This window comes from Schistocerca cancellata, chromosome 5 (assembly GCF_023864275.1).
Source record: "Schistocerca cancellata isolate TAMUIC-IGC-003103 chromosome 5, iqSchCanc2.1, whole genome shotgun sequence".
Lineage (NCBI taxonomy): Eukaryota > Metazoa > Arthropoda > Insecta > Orthoptera > Acrididae > Schistocerca > Schistocerca cancellata.
This window is the reverse complement of record NC_064630.1, coordinates 562221326-562248453: the sequence shown is the minus strand read 5'-3', so window position 1 is coordinate 562248453 and position 27128 is coordinate 562221326. Positions and strand designations below refer to the sequence as shown.

The 27128-nt window shown below is 43.2% G+C and overlaps 1 protein-coding gene across 3 annotated transcripts in view; it reads left to right on the top strand.

Annotated features, from left to right (window-relative positions):
• The window catches only part of LOC126187452 (uncharacterized), a 55726-nt gene that overhangs the window by 4366 nt on the left and 24232 nt on the right, over window positions 1–27128 (top strand). The window lies entirely within an intron of this gene.

Below are 27128 nucleotides of genomic sequence, written 5' to 3'. Positions count from 1 at the left end.
CTTACGTCTCTTCTGGCTTCACCTTAAAAAATCACTGAAGTTTACGTGGTACCCAAGGTTTTCTAAGCCTCAGGCAAGGACACTCTGCACTGGCTGGCATATTGCCCTTTTTTATGACAATCCCAACCTACTACAGGATGGTACTCTGTGCATGGGGCGGAGTGCCCTGGTAAATTGCATTGGGTGCTTATTACTGGAGTTAATGGTTTAGTCCTTGGTCCTTTCCCAAACAGTATCCAACACTGATGTTATGGAAAAAAGTAGGGAAAGGTCAAACCAAAAGGTATGGGGTATCCCATGAGTGAAAGAAAAAAACTTTTGTGCCATCACTTACATATCTTGCTGTCCCATATTCTCAAGAACTCTGTCTTCTGTCTGTTGACTTCCCTTTTCCCTTCAGAAAGCTCCTCTCTTCCAAGGTGACTGTCTTCATGTCCATCTTCAACAGTCCATCTGACACCAATGTAAAGGGCGAGATTGGTGTGCAAGGAAGCCAGTGACAGCAGGACGTGGCCATACTACAGTCACGAGTGGCCACCATATCTTCTCTAAATGCGGCAGGTTGAATCATTTCAGTGGCATGGCAGTAGCAGTGCCCTGAGTCAAAGTCTAGACAATCAGGAAAAGGGGTAGGCAGATGGCACGGTATTGCCTGCTCGGACTTGGCAGACAGGCAGGGGTCCGTCCTTTGTGAACCAGTGGCGGCAGAGTTCACAGCGAGGAATCCCAGCTGACACACAGAAGGCACCAGGTGTGGCCCTGTAGTGGCCGAATATGTTGTACTCGGCTAGGTCAGCATTTAAATGCTGGTTCCTGGCTCTGAATTGATGGAAGGGCTGCGTTTGTGGGCCACAGCGAACCATCTGGAACAGGACAATGATCGGGGTCTGGCGTAATTGTTGATGACATTGAAATCAGTTGAGCCAAAGTGGCTTTTTGAAGGCTGGCCCAGAGCATTGACACCCAGGACGGTGTCACGAAAGTCTTGCTGCCATTGAGAGATACTAATCAAGCAGGAGCGATGGCCGGCTGTGGCCGATGTCCATGACTTGTGGTCTGATTTTGGCACTCATGGCTGATATGCTTTCTACCTTCGGCCTCATTGCAGTTGTGGGCTCTGACTTCTGCTCCAATTTCTCATACAGTTTTGCCCCATTACCGTGCAAACAGCAGAAATTATGTCTGACACAATAATTGCGCGCCCCCGGCCCCCAAATCTGCTTGCAGATGGCAGTACTGAATGCACACTTCTCCATTGCCCACGGCTGAAGGGTTAAGAATGAAAGAGCTTATTTTATTATTACTGTGTATTTTGTTCATAAAATATTTCTTCACGGCCCTCAGTATTCCAAAAGTAAATGTTCACTCTTCAGTTGTATTCCTGTTCACTGGTCAGTTGTAATAACTCTTAGCTGCTACACACTTCAGACATCAGTCGTAAATCTGTTGAAAAGTGTCAGCAAACACTTCTTGTAGAATTGCTCAAAGCACCATGCTCATGTGTTATAGAATATTGGCAATGCTTGCAAATGTTCATGACCAGTTGTGCTTACACTGTCTTTGCTTATCTTCAACCCATCTGTTCTCATTCTTAAAGACAGCCATTGATTGTCCACAAGAATCTGCCATTGCACTTGTGGCATTGTAAAATGGAGCAACACGTTAATGAAGCTTTGCTTTAAATTAGGGAAAAAGGCAATGGAGACTCATGGAATATTAGTGCATGTGTAAGGTGTTGAAGAAGTGAATAAAAATTGTGTCTTTGAGTTGTTTAAACACTTTTGAGACAGAAATGATGGTGTCAAGGATGGCCGTGTTCGTTTCATCATACTTAGTCACAGATACCTTCAAATGAGTGTGGCATATGCTTGCAGATGATTGACAGCTGTCTTTGAGAATAATATCACAAGAGTTGAAGATAAGTGAAGACAATGTAAGCACTGCTCTTCATGTACATTCACAGGCGATGCAAATATTCAACAGTGTGTACCATGGTGCTTCAAGCGATGCCACAAGAAGCATTTGCTGACAGTTTCCAACAGCTTACAAACTGTGTTGTAGCTAATGGTGATTTCTTTGAGGGCCAATAAATATATTTTGTTTGTGACACTTGGTCCATTATCTTCACATAACTTTTATTGTCCGCCGCTCGTGGTCTCGCGGTAGCGTTCTCGCTTCCCGAGCACGGGGTCCCGGGTTCGATTCCCGGCGGGGTCAGGGATTTTCACCTGCCTCGAGATGACTGGGTGTTTGTGTTGTCCTCATCATTTCATCATCATCCAGGAAAGTGGCGAAATTGGACTGAGCAAAGGTTGGGAAATTGTACGGGCGCTGATAACCACGCAGTTGAGCGCCCCACAAACCAAACAACATCATCATCATCATCATCATAACTTTTATTTTCACATAACTTTTCAGACATGCCTTGCATATGCCGATTAAAATTACTTTGTGATTGACAGAAGGCAGTGGCAGGTGTGATTTGACACAATGCAGTGGCACCCCTGTAGGTCTGGGGGTTAGAATAGGCCCATGGTATTCCTGCCTGTCGTAAGAGGCGACTAAACGGAGTCTTTTGACCTTCATCCTTTCCAAATTTCTGTTGCTAGTGCATGCCATTTGGGGAAGGACGCCTTACATTGTGTTTTTTGTTTGTCCATCCTGCACCAAGGTCTTGCATGCTGCTTATTGTTGTGTAGCAGGCTTTGCACCCAATGTCTTATGGGTTGCCTACTTCTAGTCTCCTGCGCCATAACATGGTTCACACCCATGACAGTCCTGGACCATTTTGGCACCCGAAATCCAGCACAGTAGCCAGTCCGTCTTGGTGGGGTTGTCATGTATCCTGTTGGTGGTAACCCCCTTACAACACAGGGATTGCACTGCTAATGCCAGAGCTGAGACCACCCCATGTATGCCAAGGAGTAGGTGCCCATCCTTCTGGGGCAACAGGACCCCCAGCAATGGCCATCCCGCCAGGTGGCCCTTGCTGAGGTTTGGTGGCACCCATGGGGAGAGCCCCTGGTCGGAGTGGGTGGCATCAGGGCAGATGACTCGCAATGAGACAGGTTAAACAAAATCAAGCTGGTGGTCACTCGGCCCCAGCAGTCTCTAAGTGCATACAAAATGAATTTAATGCTGCGATCGTTCCCTTCCCTGGACACGCCTTGGGAGGACTCGGTCTCGTATTCACCTTGGTACCTAGTCTGCTGCAGGACTGATGGAGAGACCTTTCAGGCAATGAAGCCCCAGTTTTTGTAGACCACTTCGAAGATAGGTTTGGCGAAGTGGCGGCGTTGTCTAAAATGCGCAGTGTGGCGATTTTGATCCAGGCAGCCTCCCTAGACCAGTCGCGGGCATTGCTTGCCTGTGACAAGCTGGTTGACATCCCTGTCTCAGTTATGCCCAATAAAAGCCTTAACTTGGTCCAGAGTCTTATTTTCCATTGCGACCTCCTTTTGCAGTCGGATGAGGAGCTACATGCCAACTTCATCCGGTGCGTGAATAGGGGACCCAAAGAAAACAGGGTTGCTACCAGTGCTTTCATCTTGGCTTTTGAGGGTGACTCGTTGCCTGAAAAGGTCAAGGTGGTGGTTTACCATTGTGATGTGAAACCATACGTCCCTCCTCCTAGGCAGTGGCAGTGCTTCAAGTGCTGAAGGTTTGGCCACATGTCATCTCACTGTACCTCCAGTGCCACATGCAGGGATTGCGGCCGTCCTCTGCACCCGGGCGCTCCGTGTGTGCCTCCTCCCACTTGTGTTAACTGTGGGTAGCACCACTCCCCGTGCTCGCCTGACTGCCCTGTTCTCCATAAGGAGCGATGAATTGTGGAAATAAAAACACTGGACAGGCTCATCTATCAGGATACGAAGAAGAAATATGAACGGCTTCACCCTATGCAGATGACTACATCGTACGCTGTGACTGCGACTTCATTGCCCCCCGTGGCGATGGCTGTCCCTGCGGTTGTTAAGCCTGCAGTGGGCCTTCAGGCAGCCCTGGCTCTTACCCCTTGTCTGTGATGGGGGACACTGCTTCTACTGGTGCTCCCAAGGTACCTCGTTTAGAAGATCAACCCCCCAAATTGACAGGGATATCGGTTTCTTTGTATGCTGATGACTTTTGCCTGTACTACAGCTTCACTGGCATTGCAGTTGCTGAACGGCAGCTGCAGGGCGCTGTCTGCAAGGCACAGTTTTGGGCCATATCGCGTGACTTCCAGTTTTCGGCCGTCAAGACTTGCATCATGCATTTCTGCCAGCGTCACACTGTTCATCCTGAGCCACCCACGGCTTTATCTTGACAGTGAACCTCTTGCTGTGGTGGAGATGCATCGGTTTTTGGGATTGCTTTTTGATGACCGTTTGACATGACTCCCTCATATTTGACAGCTTAAACAAATGTGCTGGTGCCATCTTAATGCTCTACGTTGCTTGAGTCACACCAGCTGGGGTGCCGATCGGTCTACCCTTCTACGACTTTATCATGCATTGATTCAGTCCCATCTCGATTATGAGAGTTTGGCTAACGATTTGGCATCGCCTTCCACGTTGCGGTTGCTTGACCCCATTCTTCAATGCAGGATCCGACTCGCGACTGGCACTTTCCACACAAGTCCTGTAAACAGCATCCTTGTGGAGGCTGGTGTCCCTTCATTGTGGATTCCAGTGCCAATGACTACTGACTGCTTATGCTGTACATGTTTGTAGCTTGCCCGGGCATCCAAATTACCGTCTCCTGTTCCTCAACTCGGTCGTCCATCTTCCAGAACGGTGGCCCCGGTCAGGGTGTACGATTGCAGTTCGCGTCCAGACTCTTCTCTCTGGGCTTGAGTTTTTCCCTCTCCCACCTCTTTTCCGGACCCATCTACATCTACCCCCATGGTTTGTGCCCTGCCCATGCCTTCAGCTGAATTTGGCACAAGGCCCGAAAGACTCAGGCCCTCCTGAGACCCTCTGCCGACGCTTTCTTTCCATCCTTGCCGCATTTCCCGGCTCTACCATAGTCTACACCAATGGTTTGATCGTTCCTGGTGGAGTTTGGTATACTTTTACTCTTGGGGAACAATCTGAACAATGCTCATTGCTGGATGGCTGCAGTGTTTTCATTGCAGAGCTCATCACCATCTCTCACACTATAGAGTATATCCGCTACTACTCAGGTGAGTCCTTCGTTATCTGTAGTGACTCCCTCAGTGGTTTACGAGATATCGACCAGTGTTTTTCTCGCTCTCGTCTGGTGATGGCTATCCAGGAGTCCCTCCATACTCTTGTCCATTGCGGCTGCTCTGTGGTCTTTGTGTGGAGCCTGGGTCATGTCGACATCCCGGGTAATGAACGGGTTGACACGCTGGCAAAACAGGCTGTCGATGCACCGACCCTGGAGATTGGCCTTTTGGAGTATGATCTCCAGTCAGTTTTGCAGCAGAAGGTCCTTGGTACCTGGAGTGATGAATGGCGCACCCTACCTTCACCCAACAAACTTCAGGTTATCAAGGAAACTACTGGTGTGTGGTGCTCCTCCTTGTGAGCCTCTTTCAGTTGTGCTCTGCCGGCTACGCATTGGCCATACATGGCTGATGCACGGGCATTTATTGCGTTGCAAGGACCCGTCTCTGTGTCACTGTGGATCAGTGTTGACAGTGGTCCACATCTTGGTGGACTGTCAACTTTTAACTGCACTCAGGCAGCAGTTTTCACTGCCTCATATGCTCCCTGCACTTTTAACAGATGATGCTGCCATGGCAGGCTTAGTTTTGCGTTTTATTCGCGCAGGGGGCTTTTATCGCTTGATCTGAGGGTTTGTGCCTTTTTTTGTGTTGAGTCTGGCCTTTGGCCTTCGGTTTTAGATTGGGGTTTTTGATGTCTCTCTTGGTGGTTGGCTTTTCCTTATTTGTTTCCATGGTCAGCCAACCACTGTAAAAATCTGTGTGCTTTTAATTCCTTGTTTTCTGATCTTTGTCTGTGTCTTTCTTATTCTGTGTCATCCCTTGTCACCTCCATTGATGTTTTTATTGCTTATGGGTTTTCATGATTGGGGAAAAAGGGACCGATGGCCTTTGTAGTCTTGTCCCTTCAACCCCCACAAACCAACCAACTATCAATGCAGTAGGAGGGGGGGGGGGGGGGAGATGTGGAGGGCAATGTTCCCAACATACAGCCAACTATGCTTCAGAACAGAAGGGTCTGTGTGTATCTGCAAGACAGGCAACGCAGTGAACACATGGCGCTTTAAAAAGAATTAGAATTTGACAGCAGTTGTCCACAACCACTGGGCTCACTGAAACCTCAAATCACAAAGTAATTTTAATTGAAGTATAATGCAAACTGTGAAAGATTATCGCTACTGTTCCACTTTCGATTTGCACTAAGTACTTAAAATAACTCACTGTCTTACATTTTACAATAAAACACAGCACAGTGGTACCTCCATTGCTAGACATACACTTTATCTGCACAAGCCATATAAACAGAATCAATGGGGAAGGAACTACACATATCACACTTAAGTACCTAGTCCTTTTGCTTGTATTAGAAGACAGACTCACCAGAGAAAAATAAAAAATTACAAGACAGAATTACCGGCCAATGCTTACCTTGAGGAGGCAATATTTTAGTACTACAGCTATACAAATAAAAGTAGACACACTATCCTAGCTTGTGGAACTAATAGTTCTTTCCTCGGGAGGAAAGAGGGATAAGTTGTAGAAGATTAAAAAGGAGGGGCAGGTCACTCAGAACCCAGTATCAGGGAGGCCATTTTTTAACCTTCCCCAACCTGTACCCCTGCCACCGCCACCCCCCCCCTCCCACCCCTGTCTCCATACCAAGGAAGGAACTATTACTTCTGAAAGCTAGGACAGTGTATGTACTTTCATGTGTGCCTGTCAGCAGTACTGAAATTTTGTCTCCTGAAGGTAAATACTGTCCATCAATTCTGTCTCAAAATTTTAAAACCTTTTATTTGTTCATTCCACAATTAACCACAAGGATGGTAATGCTTAAATAATGTTTTAGAGAAGAGGACATATGAATCAGCCCCCCCCCCCTTTGGTTGTGCCCATACAGCCAGTCCAAATTTGTGTCGTCTTAGAATAATACTGAAATCAATACATCTGTATACAAAATGATCTGATGGACTCTGTGAGCAGCAATCTGTGGCTGTTTACTGATGATGCTGTGGTGCGTCATAGTTGAGTGGCTGTAGGAGGATACAGAATGACTTAGGCAATATTTGTAGTTGGTGTGATGAATGGCAGCATGCTCTAAATGTAGAAAAATGTAAGTTACTGCAGCTGAATTGGAAAAACAATCTCATAATTTTTAAATACGGTTTTGTTAATGTGCTGCTTGACACAGTTATGGTGATTAAATTTCCAGGCATGATGTTGTAAAGAGATTTGATATGAACAACCATGCAAGAGTGATAGTAGGGAAGGCGAATGGTCAGCTTCGCTTTATTGGGAGAATTTTTGTAAAATGTAGCTTTCTATAAAGTAGACTTCTTACAGAATGCTAGTGTGACCCGTTCATGAGTACTGCTTGAGCATTTGGGATCCTCTAGCAGGTCAGATATGTTATCGATAAGTTCAATCAACAGGTGATTATTACAGAGATATTTTGTGAATTGACATCCCTGGAGGGAAGATGATGTTCTTTTCGTGAAATACACTCCTGGAAATGGAAAAAAGAACACATTGACACCGGTGTGTCAGACTCACCATACTTGCTCCGGACACTGCGAGAGGGCTGTACAAGCAATGATCACACGCACGGCACAGCGGACACACCAGGAACCGCGGTGTTGGCCGTCGAATGGCGCTAGCTGCGCAGCATTTGTGCACCGCCGCCGTCAGTGTCAGCCAGTTTGCCGTGGCATACGGAGCTCCATCACAGTCTTTAACACTGGTAGCATGCCGCGACAGCGTGGACGTGAACCGTATGTGCAGTTGACGGACTTTGAGCGAGGGCATATAGTGGGCATGCGGGAGGCCGGGTGGACGTACCGCCGAATTGCTCAACACGTGGGGCGTGAGGTCTCCACAGTACATCGATGTTGTCGCCAGTGGTCGGCGGAAGGTGCTCGTGCCCGTCGACCTGGGACCGGACCGCAGCGACGCACGGATGCACGCCAAGACCGTAGGATCCTACGCAGTGCCGTAGGGGACCGCACTGCCACTTCCCAGCAAATTAGGGACACTGTTGCTCCTGGGGTATCGGCGAGGACCATTCGCAACCGTCTCCATGAAGCTGGGCTACGGTCCCGCACACCGTTAGGCCGTCTTCCGCTCACGCCCCAACATCGTGCAGCCCGCCTCCAGTGGTGTCGCGACAGGCGTGAATGGAGGGACAAATGGAGACGTGTCGTCTTCAGCGATGAGAGTCGCTTCTGCCTTGGTGCCAATGATGGTCGTATGTGTGTTTGGCGGCGTGCAGGTGAGCGCCACAATCAGGACTGCATACGACCGAGGCACACAGGGCCAACACCCGGCATCATGGTGTGGGGAGCGATCTCCTACACTGGCCGTACACCACTGGTGATCGTCGAGGGGACACTGAATAGTGCACGGTGCATCCAAACCGTCATCGAACCCATCGTTCTACCATTCCTAGACCGGCATGCTGTTCCAACAGGACAATGCACGTCCGCATGTATCCCCTGCCACCCAACATGCTCTAGAAGGTGTAAGTCAACTACCCTGGCCAGCAAGATCTCCGGATCTGTCCCTCATTGAGCATGTTTAGGACTGGATGAAGCGTCGTCTCACGCGGTCTGCACGTCCAGCACGAACGCTGGTCCAACTGAGGCGCCAGGTGGAAATGGCATGGCAAGCCGTTCCACAGGACTACATCCAGCATCTCTACGATCGTCTCCATGGGAGAATAGCAGCCTGCATTGCTGCGAAAGGTGGATATACACTGTACTAGTGCCGACATTGTGCATGCTCTGTTGCCTGTGTCTATGTGCCTGTGGTTCTGTCAGTGTGATCATGTGATGTATCTGACCCCAGGAATGTGTCAATAAAGTTTCCCCTTCCTGGGACAATGAATTCACGGTGTTCTTATTTCAATTTCCAGGAGTGTACTATTGAGAAAATTTAGAAGACCAGCATTTGAAGCTGACTGCAGAATGATTCTACTGCTTCCATCATACATTGCATGTAAGGTCCATGAAGATAAGACAAGAGAAATTAGGGCACTTAAGAAGGCATATAGATAGTCTTTTTTCCTTGCTTTAATTGCGAGTGGAACAGGAAAGGAAATAACCAGTAGGGGTGCTCTCCACTCTCCTCCAAGCACTATATCGTGGCTTGTGGAGTGTGTGTGTAGATGTAGATGTGTGTTAACAATCAGGTTTCAAACAGCCTGAAAGCGAAAGAAAGTGCACACTCAAACAACACAGACAACTTAACAAATGCTGCTAATAACTTATAAATATATAAACTATTCATAAACAAGAGAATTTATACGTGACAAGGAAGAGGTTGAGGCAGGTGGACCAGCTCCGTAATCAGCCAGTCGGATTCTCTTGTGTATTGAGAGCAGCCAATGAAGATGTGATTATTGTTGTGGACGTCCCATACTCGCAATATGGCAATGGTATGAAGTAGAGCCTATAAAGATGTTTTCCGTGGCAGCCGCACTTGAATTTCGACCTGACAGTGATCCTCTTGCCATCCCTATACAGTAAGTTGCGGTTCAGGAACCCCCTTTTGCAACATATCACTGTGTCACTGGTAAATTTGGATGGATTCACCTGTACTAGGGGCTCTAGTGTAGAACTTCAGTTACCCATGTCTCATTACATTCACTTTTGGTCTAGCTTGTAACCACAACAATGAGATCTTCTGCAGGAATGCATTGCTCTGGTGTGTTAGTCATCATCATGTCCTTAGCCAGTTGATTTGCTTTTTCATTTTCCACAATCCCAGCATGGTCGTTTGATCCACACTAATCTGACTCCCTTACTGGTTCAGTACAGCTCCAATACAGAAGCAGCTGTTCATTATGGAAGATAACACCTTCCTCTGTCTTACCAATTAAATAAGTTTTTTCATCATGGAGAGCTAGTCACTGAAGATGACAAGATGGTCACGCCAAAACTTAATGCTCTGTCGATGGCTAGGAGTTTAGGAGTGTACATTGATGCCTCTTTTGGTCAATGAAATAGTTCATTCTTGTTATCTTTAGTATCCTGTTATTACTGGGTTCTCAGAGTAATCCAGATGACTGTGTATGTCTAGTACCTGTTTTATAAGTTTGCATTCTTGCTAGAAGTAGGGTAGCAATCGCGTTCTTTGATTGAGGTGATGATAGTTGCTTAGTGATGAAAATGGCTCCACAGGTAATGGTGTTGATTTACGAGGGTGAGTTAAATGAAAACCTTAAATTTGTAATAACAAATCGAAATTTTGCGCCGTTATCCTGTAAGTGGGTAAGTGTGCTACAAACAGCATGAAGAATGGCCTGTAGGTGGCAGCATAGTGCAGATGCACACATACCATCGCAATATCAGTATAAAGATGGCCACCCCACTTGTGACTTGCACCAGGGAAGAACAGCGTTCTGTTATTCGGTTTTTGCGTAGTGAAGGTGTGATGCCTATTGAAATTCATTGACGAATGAAGGGTCAGTACGGTGATGCATGTTTGTCACAGCAGAAAGTCTACGAAAGGACTAGGAAGTTTGCAAATGGTGTGACTTCAGAGTAGATGCTCCTTGCCCAGGTCAGGCACAACGAGTTGTGACTTCACAGAACATTGCAGCAGTTGAAACCATAGTGAAGGAAAATCGCCGAATGACACTGAATGACATTGCAGCATGTTTACAGATTAGTCATGGGTCCATTCTGATGAAGAGGTATACCACACGGTGCATGAGAGGTTGCACAAACTACCAAAAGAATTTTTTTTCTAAAGGAATTTACGCACTTTGTAAGCGCTGGAGGACTTGGATTGAGCATGGGGGAGATTGTACCAGATCTGGTAGTCAAATTATGTCATAGTCAAGTTAATTTATTGCTGTCTCCATTTATTCTCCCTTACTTAACCACAGCAGGTGCATATTGACAAATTTTCTTCTGGAAAATTCCTAATTATTCCGATTTATGCAGTTGAGTTACTTTACAACACTATAAAGATTTTCCTGTTGATAGCTGGTAACTGCTGCTTCAAATAGGATTTTGTCATTATGACTGTGATGAGTGATCAGTATTTCTCCCCGTACAGTTATTCCGAGATCAGGAATGGTTAATACTTCATTGATAGCAAAGTTGCTAGCAATACAGGGATTGTTCAGTTTTAGCCATTATACACTGAAGTGATGAGTCATGGGATATCTCATAGTATCATGTTGTACCTCCTTTTGCTGGATGTAGTGCAGCAGCTCAGTGTGACATGGATTCAAAAAGTTGTTGGAAGTCCCCAGTAGAAATACTGAGCCGTGTTGCCTCTATAGTCATTCATAAATGTGAAAGTATTGGTGGTGCAGGATTTTGTGCACAAAGTGACATCTCGATTGTGTCCCATAAATGTTTTCTAGGTTTCATGACAGGCGATTTGGGTAGCCAGATCATTTGCTCAAATTGTCGCGAATGTTCTTCAGATCAGTCACGAACAGTTGTGGCCCAGTGACATGGCACATCGTTTGTTTGTTCATGAATGGTTTCATACAATCTCCAAGTAGCCAAACACAGCAATTGCCAGTCAATGATCGGGGCAGGGGCCCAGTCCGTTTCCTGTAAACACAGCCCACACCATTATGGAGCTTTCACCAGCTTGCACAGTGCCTTGTTCGCAACTTGGATTCATGGCTTTCTGGGTCTGTGCCACATTTGAACACTACCATCAGCTCTTACCAACTGAAATCAGGACTCACCTAACCAGACCATGGTTTTCCATCATTTAGTCCAACCAATATGGTCATGAGCCCAGAAGAGGTCCTGCAGTGATGTGCTATTAGCAAAGACACTCACGTTGGTCATCTGCTGCCATAGTCCATTAATGCCATATTTTGCTGCACTGTCCTATCGGATATATTAGTCGTATGTCCCAAATTGATTCTGCGGCTATTTTACAAGTTGTTCTTTGTCTGTTAGCACTGACAGCTCTGTACAAACATCGCTGCTCTCGGTTGTTAAGTGTGTTGTTCCTGGTGAGAGGCAATGCCTGAAATTTGATCTTCTCAGCACACCCTTGACACTGGTTACCCGGGAATATTGAATTCCCTAATGATAACTGAAACAGAATGTCCCACATATCTAGCTTCAGGTACCATTCCTTGTTCAGAGTCTGTTAATTTCTGTCATGCAGCAATATTCACATCGGAAACCTTTTCACGTGAATCACCTGAGTACAAATGACAGCTCTGCCAGTGCACTGCCATTTTATGTCTTGTGCACACAGTATTATCACCATCCGTATATGTGCATAGCACAATACTATGACTTTTTTCACCCTAGTGTAGTAAAGGAAAACAAGTGTAGGTTTGTTAAAAGAAATGTCACAAAATTAATTGGAAGTGTGCTTAGACTTCCAAGCTAGAATTTGTGGAGTAATTACTGCATGAATTAGGGACAAGCTGACTGTAAATCACTCCATTGCATCTCTTTTTTGTTCAACAATTTATTATTCCTGTATAATATTAATAATGATGGATTTTGACAATGTAAAATGTACTAAGAAACTATACTTAAAATGTGGAGAAATCAAATTAAAAATACAAAACAGAGAACTCGTGTAGATTTTCTCTTTTTACAAATTAAGAATCTTGCATCAGGAATATGACAGTGTGGAGAAGATAAATTGATTCACTAGTGCACTTAATAAACTCATAGTATCAATGACCATTTCATATACACTCCTGGAAATTGAAATAAGAACACCGTGAATTCATTGTCCCAGGAAGGGGAAACTTTATTGACACATTCCTGGGGTCAGATACATCACATGATCACACTGACAGAACCACAGGCACATAGACACAGGCAACAGAGCATGCACAATGTCGGCACTAGTACAGTGTATATCCACCTTTCGCAGCAATGCAGGCTGCTATTCTCCCATGGAGACGATCGTAGAGATGCTGGATGTAGTCCTGTGGAACGGCTAGCCATGCCATTTCCACCTGGCGCCTCAGTTGGACCAGCGTTCGTGCTGGACGTGCAGACCGCGTGAGACGACGCTTCATCCAGTCCCAAACATGCTCAATGGGGGACAGATCCGGAGATCTTGCTGGCCAGGGTAGTTGACTTACACCTTCTAGAGCACGTTGGGTGGCACGGGATACATGCGGACGTGCATTGTCGTGTTGGAACAGCAAGTTCCCTTGCTTGTCTAGGAATGGTAGAACGATGGGTTCGATGACGGTTTGGATGTACCGTGCACTATTCAGTGTCCCCTCGACGATCACCAGTGGTGTACGGCCAGTGTAGGAGATCGCTCCCCACACCATGATGCCGGGTGTTGGCCCTGTGTGCCTCGGTCGTATGCAGTCTTGACTGTGGCGCTTACCTGCACAGCGCCAAACACGTATACGACCATCATTGGCACCAAGGCAGAAGCGACTCTCATCGCTGAAGACGACACGTCTCCATTCGTCCCTCCATTCACGCCTGTCGCGACACCACTGGAGGCGGGCTGCACGATGTTGGGGCGTGAGCGGAAGATGGCCTAACGGTGTGCGGGACCGTAGCCCAGCTTCATGGAGACGGTTGCGAATGGTCCTCGCCAATACCCCAGGAGCAACAGTGTCCCTAATTTGCTGGGAAGTGGCGGTGCGGTCCCCTACGGCACTGCGTAGGATCCTACGGTCTTGGCGTGCATCCGTGCGTCGCTGCGGTCCGGTCCCAGGTCGACGGGCACGTGCACCTTCCGCCGACCACTGGCGACAACATCGATGTACTGTGGAGACCTCACGCCCCACGTGTTGAGCAATTCGGCGGTACGTCCACCCGGCCTCCCGCATGCCCACTATATGCCCTCGCTCAAAGTCCGTCAACTGCACATCCGGTTCACGTCCACGCTGTCGCGGCATGCTACCAGTGTTAAAGACTGCGATGGAGCTCCGTATGCCACGGCAAACTGGCTGACACTGACGGCGGCGGTGCACAAATGCTGCGCAGCTAGCGCCATTCGACGGCCAACACCGCGGTTCCTGGTGTGTCCGCTGTGCCGTGCGTGTGATCATTGCTTGTACAGCCCTCTCGCAGTGTGCGGAGCAAGTATGGTGGGTCTGACACACCGGTGTCAATGTGTTCTTTTTTCCATTTCCAGGAGTGTATTTGGAGCATGTTACTCTCTATTCTTCCTACCTTCCTTCCATTATTAGGAATTTGCAGTGTTTAATACAAGAGGTATATCAGGCATCGTGAGTTAATAATGGTACTGCATGCGCCCCCCCCCCCCTTCCCCCCCCCCCCCCCCCCACACACACACACACTAATACTAATACAATATCTGTACATCACAAGAGGGCAATCTGCTCTGAAACTGTGGGGGCTAAAGCTCCTGCCGTATTGGACCAGCACCGGTTGGGGGAAACAGTTTACTGGCCATCAACACAGAGCATTGGGTCACAGCTGTTATGTCACCCACCCACTGCCTGCTGGACCACACTGAGGATGCTAGTCACAGCCTTAGCTTGCTGTGGCGCTGGGACCAGAGTCATTGCTGACAGAGGCAGTTGCGTCACACACCACCGCTCGGCCAATGCCACCCCCTGTCAGCATTGGTGGATGAACACACACAGGAAACAGTTGGACTTCACAGCCACACTGCCAGTGCCTGTACTGAAACACAGTGGGGAGCCATAAAAAGACATTTTGGAACGTCTTGCTGTTTGTTTAGCACTGAATGGCATCCCCCTACCCCTCTTGGCACCCACTATTACAACTGGTGTCAGAGTATTGACATCACCTTTTCAGCGCATCTGAACATACAGCCTACAGTACAATGAGTCAAGAAGTTTAATTGTTGTCATTAAAGTGACTTGGTCTGGGAAAGAAGCTTGATTGCTGTGCTCTTTGTATGGTGAATTTTGTTAAAAGGAAGGAGCCAGTAGATTTGTTGCACTTTAGAGGTAATTGGGGGGGGGGGGGGGCACATTTGTGTAGTACATACCAGATGTATACAATGTAACTTGAAAGATCATTAAGCACCTTGTACAGAACCAATGTGAGTAATGTGTTTCACGTCTAATTGTTATGGTCATGTGGCTAGACAGTGCCGAGTATCAAATTGGTTCATGATTAAAAGTGAGAATTAAGTTAATATATTTTATTTTATGTCTCTTGCAATTATTGGTGTTTCAGAACGAGTGCCAAGAAGGTCAAACATTTGGCAGAGTCAGGAATGCAGATAGTATCAGAATCGGAGGAAGTTGATATATTATTGTAAAATAATATCGACAGCAAATAATAGAGAGTTACATAGTCTGGTAAAAGCACAGTCGCCACAGTGAAATATAGATTTGGCATCTGCAAGTTTAGCTGCTTCCTTCTCAGATAAATCGACCGGGGATGTGCAAGCATTTGTGGAGGATCTTAGGAATGTGGCAGAGATGAAAGGGAGGTGTGACACAGAACTTATGATGATAGCAAAATTAAAATTAACTGGAGAAGCAAAAGCTTATACTGGTTATACAGAGGCTCGGGAAGGGCCGGGAACATTTCAAGAGTTTGAAAGGGTTGGTCCAAAAATATACAAACCAAAACAGACATTTTAGGGAACAGATGGGCATGGTAACGAAGAAGCATCAGTTGAAGAATTTTCAGATAGAGTAAGAAAGATTAATGGCTGTATATATGAGTAGGGGAAGAACGCCAAGGAAAATGAAGTGGTTTCACGGGAGGCTGAGCGGAGGGCACTTGAAGCATTTTTAAGAGGGTTGCACAATGTCTAGGACTGTACAGACGGGTTCTGATTGATTTACGCACAGCTATCAAATTGGCAGTAGAATGTGAGGAGTTTGATGAGTCAACCAAATTGCAAGCCAGACAGACGGTGTTTTCTGCCAATATAAAGTGTTTTAGATGTGGATAGATACAGCATGTACAGAAGCAGTATCACAAGCCACAGAACAGTGGAAAAGGAGGTAGAGGTCAGCATAATGGTGATGGTAGTTTCAGAGGTAGGGCACCGGGAAAGAGGCAGACATTAAATGTCAGTGGGAACCCGAGGTTCACCTATGGGCATTCCCCGTAAAATTAGATGTTACAGGTGAGTTGTGTTGTCAGAGGAATAGTGTGGAAGGAGAACTGCAGGATATTTCTAGGACACATGGACACATGTTGGTTGACAGTGTAGATCTGGTGGAACATAAGCAACGAAGCCCACCACAGTATAGACTGTGTGGAGTAGGGAATAGACATGTCGCATCATTGGGATTTGTGGGCATAGATTTTTGCTTGGGTACAGTTCTGTTCAGATAAAGTGTAGAGACTATGCCACATGAGTGAGGGCTGTGGCATGTCTAAATCTACATTTACATCTACATTTATACTCCGCAAGCCACCCAACGGTGTGTGGCGGAGGGCACTTTACGTGCCACTGTCATTACCTCCCTTTCCTGTTCCAGTCGCGTATGGTTCGCGGGAAGAATGACTGTCTGATAGCCTCCGTGCGCGCTCTAATCTCTCTAATTTTACATTCGTGATCTCCTCGGGAGGTATAAGTAGAGGGAAACAATATATTCGATACCTCATCCAGAAACGCACCCTCTCGAAACCTGGCGAGCAAGCTACACCGCGATGCAGAGCGCCTCTCTTGCAGAGTCTGCCACTTGAGTTTGTTAAACATCTCCGTAACGCTATCACGGTTACCAAATAACCCTGTGACGAAACGCGCTGCCCTTCTCTGGATCTTATCTATCTCCTCCGTCAACCCGATCTGGTACGGATCCCACACTGATGAGCAATACTCAAGTATAGGTCGAACGAGTGTTTGAGTGAACGAGTGCATGATTCTGGCATTGGATTTCTTGTGTCAGCATTGTGCTAAAATCTGTCTTAAGCAACACAAGGTGGAGCTTGATGGAAATATGTTTCAGTTGAGTGGGGGCTTCTACCATTGCAGCATTACTGTGAGGTGAGTCTGTCGAGTGTGACAAACCATTTAAACCACAAGCAGTCACACTAAGATTCATTTCAAACAGTTGTGTATCCAAGTGTACTAGGAAATCACTTTGGATTAATTTTGAGTCTAACTTATTGGTAGGGATGTTGTGTGTGGTATAACTGATGGAAGTGAATGAAGTATTGGATCAGGTGGGTTGCTTAGTGAAAAGAAGTGTTGTACGCATGCAGGAGGTAAATAATGAAAAATGGTACCTGTGTTTGTGGATAATCTTAGTGCCAAGAGTTTAAGGTTAACAAAGGGATTGTTGATTACTAATGTAGATATCCTGGAGGAGGAAGAGTGGGGCACAAAGGGTGTCGGACACAGTCACAAAACACCATTGAAACTTCAATGCAAGGGAAAGTGAAGTGCCTAAAGGGGAATGATTGTAGGAATTGAGAGGTTATGAACACCTGAAAGCCATGACTGTAACAGATGCCTACCCTTTGCTGAACATTACAGAAACCATAGACTCTTTAGGCCAGTGCAAGTAATTGTCAACTATGGACTCGAGGAGTGTCTACAGTCAGCTAGAAGTCGCACTGGAGTACTGACCAAAAAACCTTTTCTTCACCCTTGGGGCATTATCAGTTCAGGAGGATGCCTTTCAAATTGAAGAATGCACATGCGGCATTTCAAAGATTGTCAGTTGGAGTTTTCAGAGCCCTGAAACTACGTCAGATAATGGTGTACCTTGATGATATAATTTTTGTGAGTGATAAGGAGCAGTACATACAACGCCTAAGAGAAGTGTTCCTGAGATTGGGAGCTGTGAATTTAACCTTGATTACAGAGAAATGTAATTTTGTGTTGGAAGAGGTGGCATACCTCGGTCACATAATTATTAATGATGGAGGCAGGACAGACCTGAGTCTGGTTAAAGCCATACATACATTTTCTGTTTCTGAATTGGCGCAGTAAGTACAATCATTTCTTGGAGTTACGAATTATTAGAGGAGATTTGTAACAGGATTTGGAGGTGTTGCTAGACAGTTAACACAATGGCTAAAAAAAGGTTCAAACTTTGTTTGGTCAAAGAATTGTCAATGTGGTTTTAAGAAACTGAAAGAAGCCTTGACATCTAGTCTGATCTTGGTGTTTCCAAATTTCAGTAAGGAATTCACTCTGTTGTGTGACGTGTCCAACTTTGCACTTGGTTGTGTGTTGTCTCAAGGAATAGATGGTAGAAGGCACCTGGTATGCAATTCTTCAAGGCAAATGAATACATCAAGAAGAATTACACCACAATGGGAAAAAGATTGAGCTTCTTCTATGGAATGACCTACTTAGAGTTTTGAGTGATAACAGATAATGCAGCATTGAAATAGTTGCTGGAGTTGAAGTAAGTTGTACTAGGTTGACACGATGGGCAGTATGATTGAGTGAGTTTGATTTTGAAGTCAAACCTAAAGAAGGGAAAAAACATGGGAATGCAGATGTATTAAGTAGGAAAGTAATGGTGTTAGCTAAGTTGAGGGTTAGAGTATTACAGGAGACACATGTTAACAAGTCACAGGAGATGTAGGTCTACCAACAGGAGAGTAGTGGATAGATAGTTGTTGGAGAATAGGAAGTCAAGCATGGGCCAATATGTATGGAGTTGCATACAGTGCACATAGAGAGCAGATTTGTGTTGGACGAAAGTACCATTCCAGATGTTACCTGAAGCATTAGCGCCATTTCATTTGCTTGAGATTGATGTTTTAGGTCCTTTCAATAAAACACTTGCAGGGAATAAGTACATACAATTATTGACCTTTTTTGAGACGAGTGGAAATGGTTGCAATGCCCAACCAATAGGCAGCAACAGTGGTGCAAACACTAATAAACAATTGGATATTGAATTTTGGCATACCCGAGACTATAGCAACAGAACAGGGAACCAGCTTTATGATGGATTTGTTAGAGGAATTGTGTAAGCTTATGGAAGAACAGAAAGAGTGCATAGACCTATACGGAAGATGCTAGGATACTGAGTGAACACACACATTCCAATTGAGATGTTTATTTAAGGTATGTGCTCTCAGCATACAACTCAGAATAGCACACAATGAATAGTCACCATATGAAGTAGTATATGGTTGTAAGATACCATCACCATTCATCATGTTAGAAACAAGAAAGGTATGACAGGAGGATCTGTTAAGAGTTCGCGAGAGTAATAAAGGACATATGGAACAGAGTGGCCAAGGCTAATACCAAGGGGCTAGAAAAGCAAAAAGAAGTACTGAGCCATACAGCGAAAATAGTGCAATACAAGGTTGGCCGATAGGTAATGTTATCGACTTATTATACACCAGAGGGGAAGACAAAACAACATTTTGCAAATTGTCGGGTCATATCAAGCTGTGGAAATGATGTCGCCAGTGAACATCAAGATTCAATTGCCAGTGAGGATGACAATTGTACATGTGAGACATTTGAAACCATTTTGAGGGGGTCCTGAAGTTATTCCATGAATTATGGATTTGGACCAGAAGGGAAGAGTGAAAAAGAAGGTGCAGAAGAGCAAGTGAGAAGGTTTAGATGAACCAGTGAGAAGTAGTCCATATGCATTAAGGCCTAGAAGATAAGAGTAGATTTATAATTTAAAAAATTTTTTGGAACATTGTTCCAGGAAAACAGTGATTAAATAATATTATAATTTATTTATTAAACACAGCTGTGGTTGCATATAAGTTGTCACTTTTTATTTTTAGATAACTGGTTTTGATATACTGCAGAATTCATCATCAGATCTACATTTTTTGGTGATAGTAGGAATTGCTGGCGTGGAGCAGTCCCATCTGTGCAAAAACAGACATAATGTCTTAGGGGATAACAGCAATCAGTGATTTTATAATGTTACTTAAAATCCGTCTTGATTGCAAATCTTTTATTCATATGACCGGTTTCGGTTCATTCAGAACCATCTTCAGATCTGATATTTCAGATACAGGAGTAACCCCGTCCAAATCCAGCAACTTTCACATGCTACGAGACATAAAATTGGTTGGCAGAGTGCACGTCATTTATATTAATTGTAACACTATTACCGACAGGTGGCGTCTGGTACATTTGTTCCATTCCATTTGCACGTACTGTATTCAGTAGATCTTTTTTATATTAAAAATACTTAATTAAAATATGGAGATGTCAAGGTTAAAAAACAATAAAATTATCATTTTTATATGATCTAAAAAACATAGGGCGATTTATATATCTATGGTGCTGGTGTGAACTTGTTTTCCTCTACGGTCTGCTTCCATGGTTCCCTCCATTTCGGTGTTGTGCCGCGGTCCGCTCAGTCGTCTGATGTCCATCGCCGCGGGCAAGAGGGCCGCACAGGAGGGCCCCGTCAACGACGCCAGGCGCTGCACGCGTCTTCCGGCTTCTCCACAGCGCACCATCTCTCATCCCTCGGCCTGGATCTCCACACGCAACAGTTGTCATCTCAGTAGGTCGTCATAAATGCTAAAATAGGCATTATGATTGAATTCGCTTTGCTCATTGAGGATTAAATCCGGATCTTTATTTTTGTGGGGGTATATTTCAATTTCTTCCAAAATGTTAAGAAACCGTCCCTTATGAGCTCTATGCAGGATGTCTAAATTGTGTTCAATGTTTGTGACTGAGTGCTTTGTCACAGCCATATGCGCCCCAAAAGCTGTTTTGTTTTGAGAGTAGGTGTGCTCCCTGAATCTGGTTTCAAAGTTCCTACCAGTCTGCCCTATATATTGTTTACAGCAGTCATTACATTTGATCTTATATACACCTGAATCCTGAAATTTATTCCTACTATTACATATTCTATGCCAGAGCTTCAATTTTAACATGTGATTTGTTCGGAACCCTATTTTAACGTCGGATTTACGAACTCATCTTTCAATTTTATCTGTAATTCTTCCATTGTAAGTGAGAGCTACATATTTTTTCTTGTTGTTCCTCTTAACTGCGACTTTACTTCCTTCTATTTGTTCCATTTGCCTCTTCTTTATCTTCCTATAAATATTCATCACCTGCTTACACATATATCCGTTCGCTACGGCCACTTGTTTTAAAATACTTAACTCCTTTTCTACTTCCTGTTGGCTTAGTGGCAATCTTAGTAGCCTATATACCATCGAAGTAAAATATGCCCATTTGTATTGCGGTGGGTGACAAGAGCGCTCATTGATAACTAAATCTGTACACGTAGGTTTTTTGAATATGCTAAATTCATGCTTCCCATCTTTCTTTATTAGTGTTAAATCTAAGTAATCTATACGGTTGTTTTCTTCAAATTCCATAGTGAATCAAATTTTCGGGTGTTGAGAGGTCATTTTTTGTGCTAAGTTTTCGATATCATTTTTATCTCCTTTGTATAATAAAATGGAGTCATCAACATATCTCCTGTAATATACAATTTTCTCTGCGATATTAGGATTTTCATCAAAGAATTTGTTTTCTAAGTGATTTACAAAAATGTCAGCCAGCGTCCCAGCTGAACTGTTCCCCATTGCCAGCCCATCTTTCTGTTGATAAATTTTACCATTGAAAGTAAAGTAATTGAACGACAAGGCTTGTTTCAACATTTCCACTAGTTCAATCACTTCCCCCAGTGCCAATTTACCATGAGTGAGGAGATTGTTCTTAATGATCTCAATCGTTTCTTTTACGGGAATGTTTCTGTACAGATTGGTGATATCCAATGAAGGTAGTGACGTACTCTGAGGTATAAGTACGTCTTTAATTTGCTCGGCAAGTTCGTAGCTGTTGCTAATGTTGAAAGTCCGACGATATGTCTATGCTGCCTTCAGTCTGTTATTTAGCTTTTTATTTAATTTATAACTTGGGCTGCTGGTATGAGTATAAACTCATTAACAAGGGGGAAGGACAAGTCTCTGTGGAGACATTGACAGCATGTGTATCAATACAGGGAGAACCAGTACCAAAGAGAAACAACATTGACCATAATTACACCATGTACTGCAGTGACACTCACTCTACTAAGCTTAGCCCTTGTCTACATGTACACAAAGTGAAGTGTGGATCCAGAATGATTGGTTTCCCAGAGGCTAGGCGGCAGTAAAGTGAACTATAACTGTTAGTTAAGCTAAAATGAGCTGAAGGAGCTTGGGTGAAGTAGTGCTCAAGAGAATGTAATGATTAATCTTGGGAAAAGATGGACCAGAGCTGTATATTAACGGCATAGGAGACAATCTGAGTAGCTGTCTTAGATTGTTTGCAGATGATGCTGTCATTTACCATCTTGTAAAGTCGTCAGATGATCAAAATGACTTGCAAAATGATTTAGATAAGATATCTGTATGGTGCAAAAAGTGGCAATTGACCCTGAATAAAGAAAATTATGAAGTTATTCACATGAGTACTAAAAGAAATCAGCTAAATTTCAATTATGTGATAAGTCACACAAATCTGAGGGCTGTAAATTCAACTAAGTACTTAGGGATTACAATTACAAATAACCTAAATTGGAATGATCACATAGATAATATTGTGAGTAGAGCAAACCAAAGACTGCGATTCATTGGCAGAACACTTAGAAGGTGCAACAGGTAAAGAGACTGCTTACACTACGCTTGTCTGCCCTATTCTGGAGTATTGCTGTGCGGTGTGGGATCCGCATCAGGTGGGACTGATGGATGACATCAAAAAAGTACAAAGAAGGGCAGCTCGTTTTGTATTATCACGAAATAGGGGAGATAGAGTCACAGGCACATGATACCTGAATTGCAGTGGCAATCATTAAAACAAAGGCGTTTTTCGTTGCGATGGGATCTTCTCATGAAATTTCAATCACCAGTTTTCTCCTCCGATTGCAAAAACATTCTGTTGGCACACACCTACATAGGGACAAATGATCATCATGGAAGGGGGGGGGGGGGTAGTCGCACATACACTTCGTGATCAGATCAGTAGGGCTAAGATTTTTGTGATAGGGCATATATTTTTCAGTAAGATCAACATCTTACTTAAATACATATAAACACTTGTTATGAAAAAACTAAATGAATTACAGTAAGTTGTTGAGTCATATATTTGCATATTGCCATATATCTCTCATAGGGTACATTGTAGTAAGCAGCCTGAGTGGGCATGTTTGTTATATTTTCAATCTTTCAAAAAGTAAAGAGCTTTTCTCATACAATTTCTGTTTTCTGTTTTACATTTCTCCAAATTGCACCTCTCATTTTGTTTCCTGGAGAATGGCAAATATCTACCTTCCTCCCATATTTCATTTGAATCAACAGTAAGAACTTCACTCTTACACAACAGAGAGTTTATGTAGCCTGTTGTTACTCTGTGAGCAGGTGGTTACTTAAGCAGAACTGGACCCTGGACTGCATACGAGTGTCTCATTGTGTTACCCAATGTTGTTGAAGTTGGAATTGTGTGCAGTGTAGTTTAGAAAAAAATACCTAAAGTGAAGCAAAATATTCAAGTAAAATTACAACAGATTGTGTCTCAAAATGGTGAGAGAATATTTTCAACTGATAGTAAAATACTGTACTGTGAACTGTACGAAGTAGGAGTAGGGGAATCTCGGCCAGTGAAGAACTTTGTGCAGCTTTCCTATGTGCCGACTTTCTATTAAGTAAACTGAAGCATCCTAAATTCTGTGAATTCTTAGAAAAATACAGTCAAATATCTTCATGGTTGGGGACTGATGACCTCAGATGTTAAGTCTCATAGTGCTCAGCGCCACCTCTTCATGATTCTTCCACATTAAGAATGGACTACATCAATCAGTCTGTGAAAAAACAATGCAACAAATTAGACAATGGTTTGTAAATTTAAAAAAATGTGGATATCAACCAATGAAACCACAGACTCCATGGGAAGATATATTTCAAGTGTCATTGTGGGAACTTTGGAAGATGATCCAAGCAAAAAGTTTGTAAGAAACTGTGAACATTTAGAAAAAGTAAATTTTTGCTCCATTAGTAAACTGTTAGACAGATATAAGTGTACCACATGGTCCACAGCATGACAATGTACTACTCTTTGTAATGGATACTGCGCCGTATGTTGTGTATTACACAGTAAAATGGTGCATGTAACTTTTTTTAGCTCCCACTTTACATGGAGCTGCAGAATGGTTCGTAGTAAGTTCAGTGATATTGACAGATTTAGTGGGTGTGTCAAAAAGATATTTTTGAAAGCTCCATCATGCGTTGCAGCATTTAAATTGTTAGTTCCAGGCGTTTCCTTACCACCATCTCCCATATTAACAAGGTGGAGGTCCTGGTCAGATGCCTGCAACTATTATTACCCGATTTTTAATGCCACGAAAAGCATTATTGATTTGTTTGATAGCAGTAGAGTCTCTTCAGTTGAACTAGCCCAAGAATTATTTTCTAATGCTGAAGTTTCAGTCAAACTTCCATACATAAAATCAAATTTTCCATTTATTCCTGCTGGCATAACTGATTTGGAGTGGTAAGATGAGCCTCTAGTAGAGCAAGTGAAAAAAATTGTGAGTAAATTAGAAACTGTTCATCTTAAAGTGAGAAAAGAAATTCAAAGAAAATGGGAAAGATGTTAGAAGAAAAGAAGGTTATCAACCACTGTGTTCCATTTCGATGATTTTGTTGGGGGAAGAGCTCTGTCTTAGTCATGTACTGGTAGATTTAATGTTAAATTATATTGTCCATTTTAAATACACTCCTCTTGTGTCACCTGTTATAAAAATATGTTTTTGAAAGTGCAAGGCTTTGTTGGCTGACAATAGGAAATGTTTTTTACTTGAAAATTTTCACAAGGTATTCATTGTATATCATAACTCAGAGCTCAAAAATTGAAATAAAAATGAGGATGTAAGAAAACACATCATAGACTAATTACGTTGTGATAATATTTATAAAAAGCTTACAACAATGTCAAATTCCATAGTTTAGCTAGCTTCTCATAAACATTTCATTCTTAAATAAATAGTTCATTATCATAAACTGATGTACTAATTTACTTTACTACAGAAATTTTACCTCATTTTAATGTTGTTACGTCATATATTTGTGTTAATTTTTGGTCATAACCTCATTTTTTATGCATATTATGGCAATATTTATGTTATAAAAATTGTAGTCCTAGTGACCAACCATGTATGTATTACAGCTTGGTCATCACAGATATTACAGCTTGATCATCAGGAGGAGCATTTGCAGTTGGTAACCAAAAATGTACACTGGACAGCAGATCAATTGAGGGAAGGAAATATACTATTTAAAAATAAGTCTTGATTTAGCTTCCCAAGTAACAGCAGCTATTCTTTGATTTGATTAGAAATAGGAACCTGTTATTATCCATCGAATATCTGTGAAAGAGAGGCATTCACACAAAGCATAATTTTGTATAGTTTGACATATCTTTAGGTAGGCTCACAAACTTTTATATCTTTCCACATGGAACTGTTGGTGTATAGGACTACACTGATGTCACCCATGGTACTTAGGTACATCTTATATTAGAACAATAGATGACAATCTTATGCCACAAGACAGCAACAATTGACCACATGGGTTTGTCTGACGAATGAATACTTTAAACAACCAAGAAAGAGGTGAATAAAGGGATCAACTCAGACTCAGGGCTGGAATCCTGTAGAGCATGTTTGTGTATTTGGTTCAGGAAATCATCTTTTAGTATATTGTTTGTACATATGATATTTGACAAGGGGTAAATATAATTACTTTATGATTACAGTAGTCATCGTGACTGCATGACGTAATAACATAAATCAACATACTACATTGCTTCCACATGTGACTGCAGTAATTATTAAGTGAGACAATGGGATCAACATTATCAAAGTAATTTATAAAGTGACATAACACATAATTAACAATATTTTGCAAATGAAGTTTACTTATTACATTGTTCCAGAAATTCAGATACAGAGCAGAAGAGTGGTCAAGCAAGAACTGTTTCAACTTTACGTTAAATGTATTTCATGTCACTGTGTTTTAAGTAAGAAGGCATGTGGTATATGTAACATAATTCCTGTATAGTGCAGTACTCTTTTGTATAAGTTCTTACTTACTGTGTTTGTGTGTAGGTAAGCTTCTGCTTAATTTCATATGTATGTAACTCAAAGATATTTGAAGATTTTTATTTTCTTAAGCTGCTTCCTTTTCTAAAAACTTCTATTTCATATATATACAAACAAGGCAGAGGCAGTATTTTAAGACTTTTGAAATGGGGCCTAAGGAATCCTTGCATTTAGTTTTCTTTATCACTCAGACATTCTTTTTCTGTATTTTAAATTTTTTTATGAATGAGCAATTCCCCCCCAAAAATTATTCCATACATCAGTAGTGACTGTATACTACCATGAACAGTTTGTATTTACAGTGAGACTTCTAACATTACATTTTAAGTGTATCCAGTTTTTTTTATTTAGATTGTTAAGGTGTGTCTCCCATTTCAAATCCTCCGTAATATGTACGCTTAAAAATTTTGTAGGCCTCACATTTAAGACATTTTTTTCTTCAATGGTGAAGACAGGATTTGCAGGATGCTGGTTTTATGTGGTGTGAAAGTTAAATATCACAGTTTTTCAGAATGTATGATGAGCCTATTGGTCCTGAACCACTGCACTAAACTATCCACAACCAATTTTGCAGTCTCCTGCAGATTTTCCTCATTGTGTGATTTAATTGGAATATCAGTGTCATCTACAAATAGTACTGTGGTTCCATCATGTATTTTATCAGCCAGGTTATTTACTTACAGCAGACGTAGGACAGGTCCCAGACCTGGCCCCTATTGGACCCCATACTTGATTTTTTGTTTATTACTGGGGTGTTCCCAGGTGGCATGTTGTTTATTGGACTCTTCCTCCACAATATTCTTACCCAATGACAATAGCTGTGGAAGGCAACTTATATTCAGCTGTTATTGACACAATCATTAAAAGCTTGTGTTGTGCTGCTCCAGGCAGCAACAAATGCCTCTTGATCTAACACAACCATTTTGTTACTACAGATTTGTTGTAAGTCGTTTGAACATTTTTATCCTCATTGCCATGTTG